We start from the raw sequence: 14,119 nt of genomic DNA, 5'->3' as shown, positions 1-14,119 counted from the left end.
CTAGTGGCAGCCAGGTGGGGGCAAGGGCAGGCACTCTCACTGCTCCTGGTTACTGAGTTCCCAGGGGAAGCCACGGGGGGCTGCAGTGCCCCTCCTGCCTACCTGCCGAGGACCTCTCCCACCGACATGGAAGCCAACAGAGGCAGTGGAAGGAACTGACCTTTGCTGCAAAACTCATGCGCAAACACTCGCAGGAGCTTTATTATTATGGCTAACGACTAGAGCCCATCCAGGTGCCATTCAACCACTGAAGGGTTAAACTGGTTCACCCAAGTCTTGGAAAATGGCTCAGAAATCAAAACAAAAGAACAATTGGTGCAGTGACAAAGCAGATGAATCATCAGAGATTCATGCTGAATGAAAAGAACTGATCTCAGAAAGTCATATCCCTTGATTCCATTTCAGTATCAGTCTTGAGATGACAGACGGACTGCAGAAATGCAGGGCACAAGTGTGAGTTCGGGGTTCAGGGTTCAGGGCAGGGCGGGGAGAGAGGAACCAGCTTACTGCTGGCAGCGCCACAGGTCCTTGAAGAGGCGGCGCTGGTGAGCACCCAATCACCTCCACCCGAGTGGGCTCCTCGTGATGCTGAGTAGTGTTACAGTCTACACCACTGCAGCTTCGGTCCTGCTGGCTCTGGGAAAAGGGTGTGCGGGCCTACTTCACATTCTCTTCCAACTGAGGGTAGATTATCAATTATCATACAATGAAAATATTAATCTAAGGTCAGGCCAAATAATTTAGCGGATTAAAGTGCCAGTTTAGGCCAGACGTAGGGTGTGGGAATTTGATCCCGGGCTGAATCTGCTGCTGGCCCCACCCCCGGGGCCCCCTGAGACAGTGATGGAGACTGGGTGTGGTGGCGCATACCTATAATCCCAGGATTTGGGTGCTGTAAAAAGGCAGATCACTATGCGTCAGATCTATGCAGTGAGACCCTGTACAGCCTGTATACCCTGTACACCCTGTCCTGAAATACAAAAGCAAAACAAAACAAAACAAAACGAAAATGTTAATCTAAAAAAAAGCAGAGTTAGTTGTCATTTATTTTCCTATTTTTCAAAAAGTACCAATCCAGGACTGGATTAGATGCGAGCACCTGGAGGCGGTTAAAAATACTTATTCCATCAATCATCAGCATATCAGAAGAACAGCTGGCTAATGTTAATAACAGATTGTGTAGTGCTAAGTGCTATTTTTCTTTTTTTGTATTTTAATGTATTTGGTACAGGGTATTACTACACAGTTGGGTCTGATAGTGATCCCCGTTTTCAGCCTCCCCTGTGCTGGGATATAGGCGTGCACCCACGGTCTCCGTGGCCTGCTCAGTGTGCTGGGGGCGGCCGGCGCAGCACGTGGTGCTGGGGAACTCACCCCACCCTGCACTTGCCTAAGCAGGCTTTCAGTCTGCTGAGCTATCTTGCTGGCCCTTGTGGCTCAGTCTTTACCAGCATGAAGTTTTCTTATTGTCTAAGGCTTAAAGTCCAGTAAAATGGGACCATTTCTATGCTTGTAATACGTACATCATTTTTAGCTTTGGCCTCTCTCATTTCTTTCACTTCTTGTCTCTTGTATAGAGACATAAAATGGATCATTAGAATTATTTTACTCTGAATATTTTAACCAATGAGAAGTATATACGAAGCACTGAATGTTCTGTTTCTATAAATTGTGACAATTATTTTAGCATCATAATTTTGATACAATCTTGAAATAAATATTCTCAGACGTAAATATTTGGCTAATGACATGGGAGCTAAAGAGATGAGATATGATTAGATCATACTTCTAAAAGCTGACATGCACACTGCTTCAGATATGCATCCAGCACTTATATTTAAAAGAGAGAAGGGCGGCTGGCTCCTCGCACCATGTGCTGTGGTGAAGGTGTGCAGCTTGTCATGTAGTGCTCTAAGAACACAAAGCTAAACAGTGACTTACGTGTGCTTTAGCTATGCGAAAGGGCACCTACTACTTTTTGCATACAGTTTTCAAGTTTACTTGATAAAACTAAGTAGAACATATCTCATCAAATAGAGGAGAAGCAGCATTTCGTCTCTGTCACTAGAAAGGGTCCTCCAGGCATCTAAGTACACAATATAGAAGCAAATAAGAAAAAATATAATAAATTTTGCATAGCTCTAAAAAGCTAAGAAGAATATCAAATTTTGGCCCACTTCTTTCTATACTTTGTTTTTAAATACAAGTATTTTTGCTTGGTTTTTACAGTATACTTATGATCATATGCTCCATATATTTTTGTGATTTTTTTTTTTAATTTTGTTTTTCATGTAATACTCTGGCAGATCCAGGCCAATCATTTCTTTTTCATCTCACATTAATTGTGTGTGGTAAGGGGTCACCTTATTCCCCAATTTAATTTATTGAGGTTTGAGCAGAAGGTTGCTAGAGGTTTTGAAAAACAGATACATATTTAATGATAAAGGTGATATTTGCAAATACGGCTTTCAGATACTGTATGTTGAATTTGGAAGATCTTAATCTAGGAAGCCAACATTTTAAAAATAGTGTATGGTGTAAGAAAATACAGCAGGGGAGATTTATTCAAAGTAAAAGATAGGGAAGTTATTTAAGGTATCAGAATCGGAGAAGTTATTAAAATGATTCCAGATTCCACATTACAGCTAACGTTTTAAAAAATATAACTTTTTGAGTTTGGGTGTGGTAGCAAAAATTACCTCCAGTTGTCTGAAAGGATTATTAAAATATGACTTTCCAGCTATATCTGCGAAAAATAAAATTATCCTCATATACTTCAGCTGAAACAACATGTTAAAGCAGATTAAAGACAGCGGTGCATATGAGAATTCAAATGCTATCTTTATGTTAGCTACAAGACATCACAGTGCTGCCCTTCTTAGGCGGGTCGGGTGCATAGTTGCCTTTCCTACAACATGCTACTTACGTCAACCTAACAGCCTTTATATTATGTTCCAAACATGAAGAAGTTAACTTTTTCTCAGTTGCAGTTTCTGACAGCACATCTGTATTACTAAACTCAAATGAAAAGGATGCCACAGAATAGACCTCGTGGTAGTCAGCTTTCTGTCACAGAAAACTGAGTGACCTGGGAGGAGTCAACTTAAAAGGAAGAAAGATCTGCTTTCCTCCGGGTCTCAGAAGTTCTGGTCCTGGCTGCTGGACCCGGTTGCTTGTGGGCCCGAGGGGGGCAGGTAGCAGGGCCACAGGCCTCCTGAGCGCCGCTGCCTCGTGGCAGCCAGGAAGTAGAGAGAGGTGAGCAGGGACCGGGCCTCTGTTTCCCCCTCGAGGACACATCCCCCTAGGACTTCATTCCAAAGGCTCCCCTTAGCGCCACAGGCTGGTGACCAAGCCTGCAGAGTGTGGGCCTTTGAGAGACTTTGAGACCCAAATGGCAGCCCGTGCGAAGGCCAGGCCCCTCTAGCTGCGTGTCTGAAACTTCAGGCGTCCTGATTTGCCTGAAGCACGGGCTCCAACCACAAGCAAAGCGTACAACGTGAACTTTATTTCCTCGCCAGTGCGTTTCCATGAAAATAAACACTTCAGCACATACACTCAGCTGAAACACCTGTTTTCCTTGAAAAGAATAGCAATGAATAACAGTAATAATGAATAACAGCTCGTCTTGGAAAAGGCCAAAGTGCTTCCTCTGCCGTGGTTTATCAACTGTGTCGTAACTGCTGTGCATCGGGGCTTTTACCACCTTATGTCTGAGTTGTCTGGCTTCTGAGCTGTCTTTTAGTATGTGCAATAAACTCTTACAATTTATTCAGCTTGATCTGATTTTATATTTGACACTCTGTATGTATGCTGCATAAACAAAAGTCTTTGGCATCCTCAATAATTTCTTTTAGACAAAGCTTATTTTGGGTGCAGTTTTAAGTTCACTGTAGAATTGCATAGAAAGTACAGCGATCTCCCTTGGACCTCAGCTGCACGCATGCGTGGCCTCCTCTCTGCTGCCCTGCCAGGGTGGGGCACTTGTCGCAACTCATGACCGGCTGCCGCGCGTCGCTCTGACCTATCACCTGCAGTGTCACTGGGGACTGCTTCCGCGCTGCTCATCGCTGGTCACAGTACCGTCCAGGCTGTGACCACGCACTGAGGTCCTCCCCGCGCTCTCCATCCGCTCTTCACTCCCATGTGACCCCCAGAAAGCACTGACCTTACTGCTTCCATAATTTTATCTTTTCTAAAATGGCACGTGGTTGGAATTGCCCAGGATGTAGCCTTTTCATACTGGCTCTTTGAAATGAGCATTTCCGCATCCTCCATGTCTTTCATGGCTTGGTGGCTGATTTCTCTTCCTTTTAGAATGATATCTCCACTGCCTGGACATGCCACAATTCACTTTTGTTCACTTGTTAAAAGACATCTTTTTTTATTTTTTATTTTAGTGCAGGGTCTACAAGGTCTCACAACACAGATCGGACTCATAGTAATCCACCTGTGTTCAGCCTCCCAAGATCTGGGATTACAGACACATGCCACCACACCCAGTCTCAATCGCATCTCAGTGTGTCCCAGGGTGGGGCCAGCACAGCACGCTGAGGATCGAACCCTGGTCGCTGTGCTCTGCCTAAGCAGGTTCTTCAGTCTGCTGAGTTATTTGGCCAGCCCTCCATTGAAAGGCATCTTGATTGTTTCGAAGTTTTCTCCATTACAAATGAGTCTGTTATTGATGTCCACGTGTAGTGTCATGTGGCTATTCAGAAATGTGTCAGTGTAAAACTCCGAATTTTAAAAAGTTGTTCAAAAGTTATGAAAGATCCCTATTAAAAATGTGTATCTTCCCAGATAATATTTGTATCTTGCTTTTTCTAACTATAGTTTGTTAGGAGTCAGTCAAGCATCATGACTAGGAGCACAAGGGAAGCAGTTTGCATTAAAGAAAATATTAGTCCACCCCACAGCACCTTTCTATGCACAACCCTAAATAAGTCTGATGTGAGAAGGCCTTTCCCATAGAAGTAAACCTCAGGTGAATCAAGGATCTCTGAGAAATGCTGTTTGCCTGCCCCCACAAGTGCAGACCCCCAAAAGGATGGGCAAACTAGAGCCAGAGTGAGTCTCAGCAGACACCCAACTCCATCTTCTTGGTTTGCCCATATGGCAAATCCATTTGGCAGGGGACTGTTTGAAATTCACATGCAAGTTGACACATTTCAGGCCGGAACTCGGTCTCCCCGAGGCTTTCTGTCAGGTACTTTCTTATATTGTGACACAGGTTTTGCTTTGAAATGTTTTCCCTGCTTCCTGACATTGTGATGGTGCGGGCCTTCCTCTCATTTCTATCTGAGGGCATCATCTTTTACGCAATGCCTCCCGCAGAGAACCGCCCACAGTTAACATTAGTGCAGCATTGTTCCAGAACTACTGGCAATGGGAAAGGATGAGTACGTACGAGATGACCTTTGCTGATCAGACAAAGATGGGCCAGAGAAGCTGTCTCCCAGATTGGAGAGAGTGCCGGCTGCCAGCATGTCCAAGTACCAAGCAATCTAGGAAAATGTGAAAACACCAAGTACCAAGAAAACAGCCAGGTCCGTGCGTACTTGTGAACACACACAAGAGTGTGACAACTGACTCACTCCTTCTGGGCATATTTAACCTTCGCTTTTCCACTTCCTTTCTTCTTCTGACATGCTGGACAATAAAATTATTTCCTCTGCGAAAGTATATCACAAAAGATATTTGCATTATTCTTTCAAAATTATGCAATTTTTATCATTGACAACAGCGTGTTGAAAACAAACTCATTCAATGAAAATAAGAATAATAGATCCAGTTGAAGATTTCTTCCTGAGTCATTTTTGGTCATGTTTTCTTATATACATGTACTGAACTCCTAGCCTATAATAAAATCTCACAGGTACATGTAACTCATCACAAAATAAATGAAATAAGAAACTATAAACACAGAATGCATTTAATTCCATAAATGTAAAGCTAAAACCCATCAACGTATCTGCAGTGTTTGCATGGCCCCGGCTTTGCCCTGAAGGTGAGGTGTGATCGGGGAGGCGTTAGGCAGGCAGCGCTTACTGACATGCGGCCTAGCAGCCAGATGTTCAGTTTTATTGGTTTGACTATCAAATAGCTCCAGAGGATGGGTTCACTTTGAGAATTTAAAATTATAACATCTGGGGTGTGTGTGTGTGTGTGTGTGTGTGTGTGTGTGTGTGTGGTGTATACTGGAAACTTATGACTAGTTCATCAGATGTTCTCCAAAATTACTTATTTTGAAAGGCTGAAAAGTATCCCAAAACTTCAGGTAGTCAGATGATCTTGTTATTATCCTGCATCTGATAAGTCATTTGGTTCTATTGTGGGCACAGCTATATAAAAATACCTGGCACCCCTCGTGCTGTCCCTTGCCAACTCACAAGTACCCATAGAAACTCAATATTATCCTAGCATGAAGACCAACACGTTTTCCCTAAGTTTATTTTTGCTACTTATATGGCTAAAATCTATTTTTTTAATGACTATCTCTGGCTATTTTTAGTGATCAACAGGCTCATTCTGTTCTCTGCAGGAATTCCTTGCTCAGAGCTCTGTGGCACAAGCCCCTCATGCACTGGAATGGGGCAGTGATTTTTTTTCCACAAAGTATGGTTGAGTATTCGATTATGTCCGGACCCCACTGTAGAACAACCAGTTACCCAAATGACAGCAGAGTTATTTGTCACTGGGGATATTGTTCAGTGGCAAAAGCACCTGGCTGGTAAATACAAGGTCCTGAGTTGAGTTCCAGGTACCAAAACCAAAACAGATCTTAATCCAGAAAAGATATTTATGAAAACATTCTCCTCAGAATTAGTACTAAAGACAAAACAATGAAGTGCCGGCCAGACAGCTCAATGGAGTAAAGCACCTGCTTAGGCAGAGTGCAGAGGCCAGGGTTCATTCCCCCAAGTGCTGTGCCGGTCCCACCCCCGGGGCGTGCTGAGACAGCAATTGAGACTAGGCGTGGTAGTACAGCCTGTAATCCCAGCACCTGGGAGGCTGAAAACAGGAGAATCACTATGAGTCCAGTCTACACAGTGAGACCCTGTAGACCCTGTTCTAAATACATTAAAAAATAAATTAAAAAGACAAAACAATGAGGAAGCTCTGAGTACAAGTTGTTCATGTTTATATATTATTATCATCAATAATTATGCATGTCTATATTTGATATTAATAAAGGATCTCATTTCTGCCAGGACCACAAAATGAAGAGACTCGACCCCTGGGAAGCTGTCCCCAAGAGGAATCAATATTAATGCTGGTAAGAGTCTCAAACACTCTGACAACGGTGAAAACAGCATTGAATTAAACTATTTTTATACTTTCTCATTTGTTCCTTTAGTACTTAACACCTATGTACTTTGAGATAAGTACTGTTTCAGACAGTGAAGGCAGGTGGAGATACTTTTTGAAAAGACATGGTTTCTACCCTCAGGAGCTTACAGTCTAATAAAAGCCAAAGACTATTATGGATTGAAAGCATTAGCATGTCATTTGCACTGGCAGCTTCTACATTTGTGTCATTAGGAACTACATACCAGATGTCTCAAGATGGAAGAATGAAGGGGACCAAAGTGTATCTAATTTGGAACTTACCACTTCCGACACTGTCTCCTCACTCTTCCGGTTGTTTGGTACAGCTATCCCCCTTCTAAGTATCTTCCCAAAAGAGTTAAAGTTAGCTCAGTATAGGCTTATACATATTTAAAGAAGCACAATTTATAACAGCAAGATATTGGAAATAACAGGCATGTCTATTAACAGATGAATGAATAAGGAAAAGGGGTTGCTTAAACACAGTAGGCACTGTGCTGCCTTAAAGAAAAGATAGACTTGTGGAATTTGTAGGCAAATGGACGCAATGAGAGCATAATATCAATTAAATAAATCAGACACACAACTGCAGATATACACATGAAAATAAGGAGCAAAGTAGAAAATCAATAAATGTGGAGTGGGGACAGGTTGGGTAGTCCTCCAAATAATCTGTTTTGTTGTTTCAAAACTGTTTTGATTTATGTGCCATTTTTTTCCCATTTGTACTACTGGTTTCTCTTATTTCACTGAAAAGAAAGTTTTATGGTCATATCTGTTCCTTCTTCATAAGAAAGAATCTTTTCTTGGTCTCTGTCTTCTACTCTGAGAAACTACTTTGAAGATAATGGTTACTTATTTATTTGTTTTTCTCTTTATGTATTTTGGTGCAGGGTCTCACTACACAGCTTGAGCTCGTCGTGATCCTCCTGTCTCAGCCTCCCCAGCACCGGGTTTTGGATCCAGCACAGTTCAGAAAACTGTGTAGCAAGACCTGTATCAAAAGAATAAAAACACACCAAAAATTTAGCTTTGATTAACTTTGCTCGAAAGGATGCTGACCACCAGACAGCAGTGTTGAAAACTACTGCTGTTGGTAAAGTGTTTTCCGACAACACGGATATAAAAGTAAGGATTCGGTGTGACCAGGAGTGGTATAATACTACCCATGCAGATATTTTCAGAATACAAGTTCCAGGGAATTTTCTGGGTAAAAAGAAACTGCCTGGAAACTGGTTTGTGCAAGAAAACTACTCCACGGACTCCTTATTTAGAGCTCAGAAGCTTCGTGTAGACCCTAGAAATCATGAGGAACCTAGAAAATGAGATAAAACAGGATCAGAGCAAGTCCCACACTGTCTGGTTTTGAGCTGCCATTTGTTGGGCACCTATGACCTGCATGTCACTGACTTAGATGACAAGCGGCTGTGTTACCAGAGTCCCTGACAGCTATGGGCACGGGACTACTCCACGGCAAGCACTTGCTCAGCTCCAAGCAAAGCGCTGAGCCACTGACACTAGACTGATCACGCAACAGCAAAACCAGCTCTGCACTAGCTCATCACTTCCCCCCATGTCCAAGCTTATCACTTGCCTTCCACCACGTCTGAGAGCTAAAAGGACCAGTGATTCTGGCGGGACTCCCTTAGAGCGGGGTGCTGGGGCGCCTTTGGCTTTTCCAGGCCCCTGCTCCCTCTCCTTCTCTACAGAGGACAGTGCAGCTCTCACTTGCACCAAGGGACAAAGTGGGACTTTGGGAACGTTGCTCAGAGTTTGGTTTGTGCTTCCTGAAGCTCGGAGGTCCTGGCTGGAGCTCTTTGCTGAACACAGTGAAGGGTGGAGCACCGTTTCCCTGCAGGAAGGTCTCCTGGTCAAGTGGTGCTGTGTGCAGGACAAGCTGTCCCCAAGCACAGCAGGGACAGAGGGCCACCCCCTCCCCCACCCCCCGGTGGCCACAACAACTTCCATGAGGAGAGGGAGTGTCTGGGGGAACTGCCTGAATGCCTCATGGACCTCACAAAGGACGGAATGACCAGAAGCTTGTATGCTTATTTGAAAACCCTAAGAACTGTGATAGCAGAACGGTCTGTCGAGCAGGTGCGACATCATCCAGCCTCCAGGGCGGCATAGAGGAGCCCACTTTGGGCACTGCAAGTTCTGCTTTCCAACTGTATCTGTGAGGTGAGACCCGCAAAACCATCTCGGTGTCTCTTTTATATCCTTTATGTTTCTTTTTCAGGCCTTTGACATCTCTTTGAAGTTTATATTTTATAAGTGGGAAAGGTGTTAAATTGTTTTGTGGTACCAGGGATTGAATTCAGGACCTTGCGCTGGCCAGGAAGGCACTTAAAAGGTATTAAACTGAAGGGAAAGAAGAACCACGAGGAGCCCCTGTCTGGGTTGAGCTGGTGGACGGCTCGCAGGCCCTGGCTCACGTGTGCTATGGGGACAGTAGTAGCATCCCTTCCACTTTTTCCAGTGAGATGATTTGGAGACAATCTATAGAGTCACCAGACCCAAGGGTAATCCCAATATCAATGGCACCTATTCAGAAATTTCACTTATATCTGGGAGGCGCAAAAAACCGAATATAAAAAACCAACGGTGAAAATGATGGCTTGCTTCTGGTAAGTGAACTATGAGAAGATGCTGAGTGCAGACAAGAAGTGGGTGTATTTGTGATATAGTGTGTGAAAATGTGCACAGTAGACTTTATGATTTTCTTTCTCGATTGTTAATACAGTCATGATGAAGAGATTATTTTTATAGTCCTAATCTCACTGATAGGTCCAGTTACCTTTTTATTGTTACACAGAAATATTGAGATCTACAGGCATGTGATATGTGACATGTGAAGTGTGATATGTGATATTTGGCAATCAAAATGAACAAAATCATGCAAATAGATCGTGCAACACAATTTTTATCTAATGCAGTTATTTGTATTTAGATACATTTATCTTTACATAAGACAGAAAAACTAAGGAAAATGCTATAAAATAATCACTTATCTAGATTAATTATACTTAAAAATATTCTGTCCTTTCAACTAAAATTGCCTTGGTTCATAAGAATGGTTGTTTTGCTGAAAATGTCATTAAAATAACCATCCTTAAAAGTCAAATATCCAATTTTAAAGGAAAATATAAAAATTTTACTTCTGTGTTATATAGTAAGTGTACAGTTAATTATAGAAACCACTCACTTCTATAAAAATAATCTAAAGAAACAGGTGCAGAATAGATTTATTCCATTTAAAACATTGCTTGCTTTATTATTTTTAAATAAGCTTATGTGAAACTACCCACTGGGAGAAAATGAAATCAGAATGAATCATACACCCAAAGGTCATTGATCTAAAAATACGGGCCCTGTGAAATGGATGAACATATTCTATTTGGTGAAAGCCATCCAGAGAGAGGATTTAGACTCCTTCCAGACTGTTTATGCTTCCTATGCTGCTAATTAATTCATCAGGACCAGGGACACAGAATCTCTCTAGCGCCTTGTCCTCCTGGGGAAGGAGAGCAGATAAAAGGTGACCTGCTGCGTGGACTGGAGATCAAGGCCTCAACCCTCCGCAGGAGGCAGGGGAGGCATATGTGCACACAGACGGAGGGCCGCCCTGGCCCCGGACTTCCCATGCTGAGAGCAGAGGACCAGGTCCCAGGGCACACTGGGGCTGCCGGGGGCTAGCTTGCCTGCTGCATGCTGGCTGCTAGCTTGCCACGCTTCCGGTGCTTGCTGAGCGCCGGGGGATAAAGACAGAGCAGCCATGTGTGGTCAGCAAGATGGCAAACACATGACTGAAGATGAATGAAAACAACTAGGCACCAGTCGTGTCGATGTTTCTACAATTATCTCAGAAAGGGACAGCGTATTGTGAGGACAAAGGTTTTGCCTTTGTGGCCTTAGGGAGGTGACAAGAATACACTGATTTTTCAAGAGTTAGTCTTTTGAAATTGAGCTTTTAGCCAGCTTTGAAGCAGTTGTTGTTGTCTTGGGACGTACTGGAAGGCTCGTTAGATGCGGGCTACGGAGTCTTGTCTGGTGATGGGACTTCCCGCCTCCATGAAGGCGGCTCCTGCATAGCGTATACAGTGGTGCTTTGGTGCAAAGAAAAGACGAACAAAAATTATTTTAGCTGGTTTTGACAACACTGTTTCTTGTTAAGTAAGCAGAGCCATGTAGTCAATGGGGGAGCAGTGAGGTTGGCTTGCCTTGGACTTTGGGCTGCTGGACAGAGCTGTCACCAGAGACTTTTAAACAATTAGACAAAGAAAAGCCAGGCTGACTTCTATAACTGCTATATTCTGGCATCATAAACACTGTCTGTAACCAAATATTCTTTCCTGGTGGCATGTGTGTGTGTGCGCACACAAGGTACACGTGAGAATGTGACTTGCACGCGGACATCCCAACCAGTCCAGCGCTGGTGTGCCATAAAGCCCTAGCCACGTGCTACCCAGAGCACAGCACACCCTTGCCTGTTTGCTCTGGGCTGCTAGAGCTGCACTGATGCCCAAGCAGGGGGCTGCAGAAGCCAGGGAGCCCACAGAGGCTTCTGCGTGCCACAGAACTTGCCTACATCCTGTGGCAAAGGTGAGGATTTAACTAAAGGGACAGAGGAGAGGCCGGAAAATGTAGACACAGAAGGACACGTGAGGACAGACGGTGTCATGAGGGCACAGCAGGCAGGACAAGGACGAGGGGAGCCAGTCAGCAAGGGCCAGATGCTGCTTGCGTGCATCAGTGCAGATGAGGTGACACTGGTTGACAGAAAGTAGACACAGTGTGTCAAGCAAAGGAATTTGAACTTACTTGGAATTCCTTAGGAAATAAGGCAAAAGCTGGTAATTCCCAGCGTGTCTTACCTAATTCACTATTTTAAGCCTCAATCAGAGGAGGACAGAGCTGTATTACTGAGTCCCAGGGGAGGGAAGGGAAGCAGAGACAGGTGGCTCCAAAAGGAAGACTCCTCCCGCCCCAGGATCTGTGGACTCACCCGGAAGCCCACGTGTTAAGGACTGCAGAGCTTACGCCTGCCTGCTTGCCGCTGGCGTGACACCTGGTCTAAGGCACTGCACTGCCAGTGCGTGGGCCACGACAGGTGAGGCCACTTGTTAGAGTCGTTGGAACAAGCCTATATTGGAAATAAATTACAGTACTTCGATCTGGATTGTATTTGACTTATATTTGAGGAATATATTTGGCAAAAATCGTAAGGTTGGGAGGCACGCAATGGACAGGTTCAGTGTAGGCGGGGGAAGGCAGAGCTCCTCAGGTGAAGCAGCAAGGCAGGAAAAGGCAGACATGACGCTGAGTGGAATCTCGGCTGGAATGCCACGTAGGCGTATGCGTGGTCAGTGGCGCAAACCCATGGCATGCCGGCACAGCCAGCTGCTTGGTACTGTTGAAAGCTCTAAAAGGTTTGCCGCCTCTGGTACAGGTCATCGGTCTGGCCCATACAAGGCTTCTGGTTATGTTACACGTGAAGAAGAAAGCAGGAGGGGAAACGCTGAGGGGATCAGGCCCAGAAAGGCAGACAGCAAAGCCTTCCCTGCACTGGGCTCTGCGGTCCTTCCCCAAAGCCGTGAGTTAAGTAAAGGTGTTGTTTCCAACCTGTGACACAGTTGGGGGCGATGGACCTCTGAGAGCAGGCCAGTCACTGGACGACACCTAGGCCTGGGTACCGAGACCCCGGCTCCTCCCTGCTGAGGCAGAGAGGAAGTCCCTGGCTGGAGGGGCACGGCGTGGCCGGTGGCTGCGGCCTCCCCGCTCATGTCTCCTTGCTCCCCCACCTAGCAGACAGGAGAGCTTGCTGCCTGTGTGCCCAGACTGTTTGCAGCCACTTTCCTCTGCTCCACTCCAACATGGGGCAGCTCAACAGCAGCACGCTGCTCCTCTCCCATGCCTGCTGTCTCCCATGCCTGCCGCTTCCGATTCTACTGTCTCCTTCTTGAAGAGGAGAGGGGGTTCCGGGAGTCCTGTGAGTCTCTTGAGACTCTTATCCTCAGTAGCGCAGACAGAGTGGTAGGTTCAAAAGAAAGAGCAGCCAGCAGTAGGAACTGTTAACACTAAAACGACCCAGAAACTGGCAGCCTAAAGTGGTCAGGAACAAGGACCACACTCAGCACAAACTGGTGGCTGCTGGCAGTGGTTGGGCCAGCAGCTGGCTGTGTCCACTGGGGGCGTCTAGTGTTACAGGGGCCACCTGGTGACATCAGGACAGCTAGATGAGCTGCACATTGGTGGGTCATGATTTCCATCCAAACTGAGCCAAAGAACCCAAGGCTGGCTGGCAACACTGGCCAGTTTTTGGCTGCCAGGAGGTGGGGGGCCCTTCCCCCAAGCCCTCCTTGCCATGATGCAGTGTCTTACCACAGGCCCCAGAGCCGTGGGGCCAAGGGACCATGGACTGAAACCTCAGGAACCATGAGCCCAAACAGACCTTTACTATTTACAAGCTAATTATCTAAGGTACCTTGTTACAGCCATGGAAACCTGACTACCATTGCCTTAACGAGTGTCCCTTGCTTCTTTATTTTAGAAAGCTTATTCGTAGTCTGGAGGCATTGTCTGTGTATTGTACTGTACTCCTCAGGCAGTCTTGGAGTGCTGCCCTAAACTAATATTTATTAGTTTAACTGTTTTCCCACAAAATGACATTTAGCCCCAGCTCGATGTGTTGGTTTGGTTTCTTATAAAAACAATCCAAAGTTCCTGAACTTGAAATAGTGATAACATACTTGCAGTTTTCAAATGTCGCAGGTTTTATTTAGCTCCCCTTTAT

The sequence above is a fragment of the Octodon degus genome, unplaced genomic scaffold, assembly GCF_000260255.1.
Source record: "Octodon degus isolate 3935 unplaced genomic scaffold, OctDeg1.0 scaffold00101, whole genome shotgun sequence".
NCBI classification, from domain to species: domain Eukaryota; kingdom Metazoa; phylum Chordata; class Mammalia; order Rodentia; family Octodontidae; genus Octodon; species Octodon degus.
The sequence above is the reverse complement of the archived record's forward strand: the minus strand, read 5'-3'. Positions refer to the sequence as shown.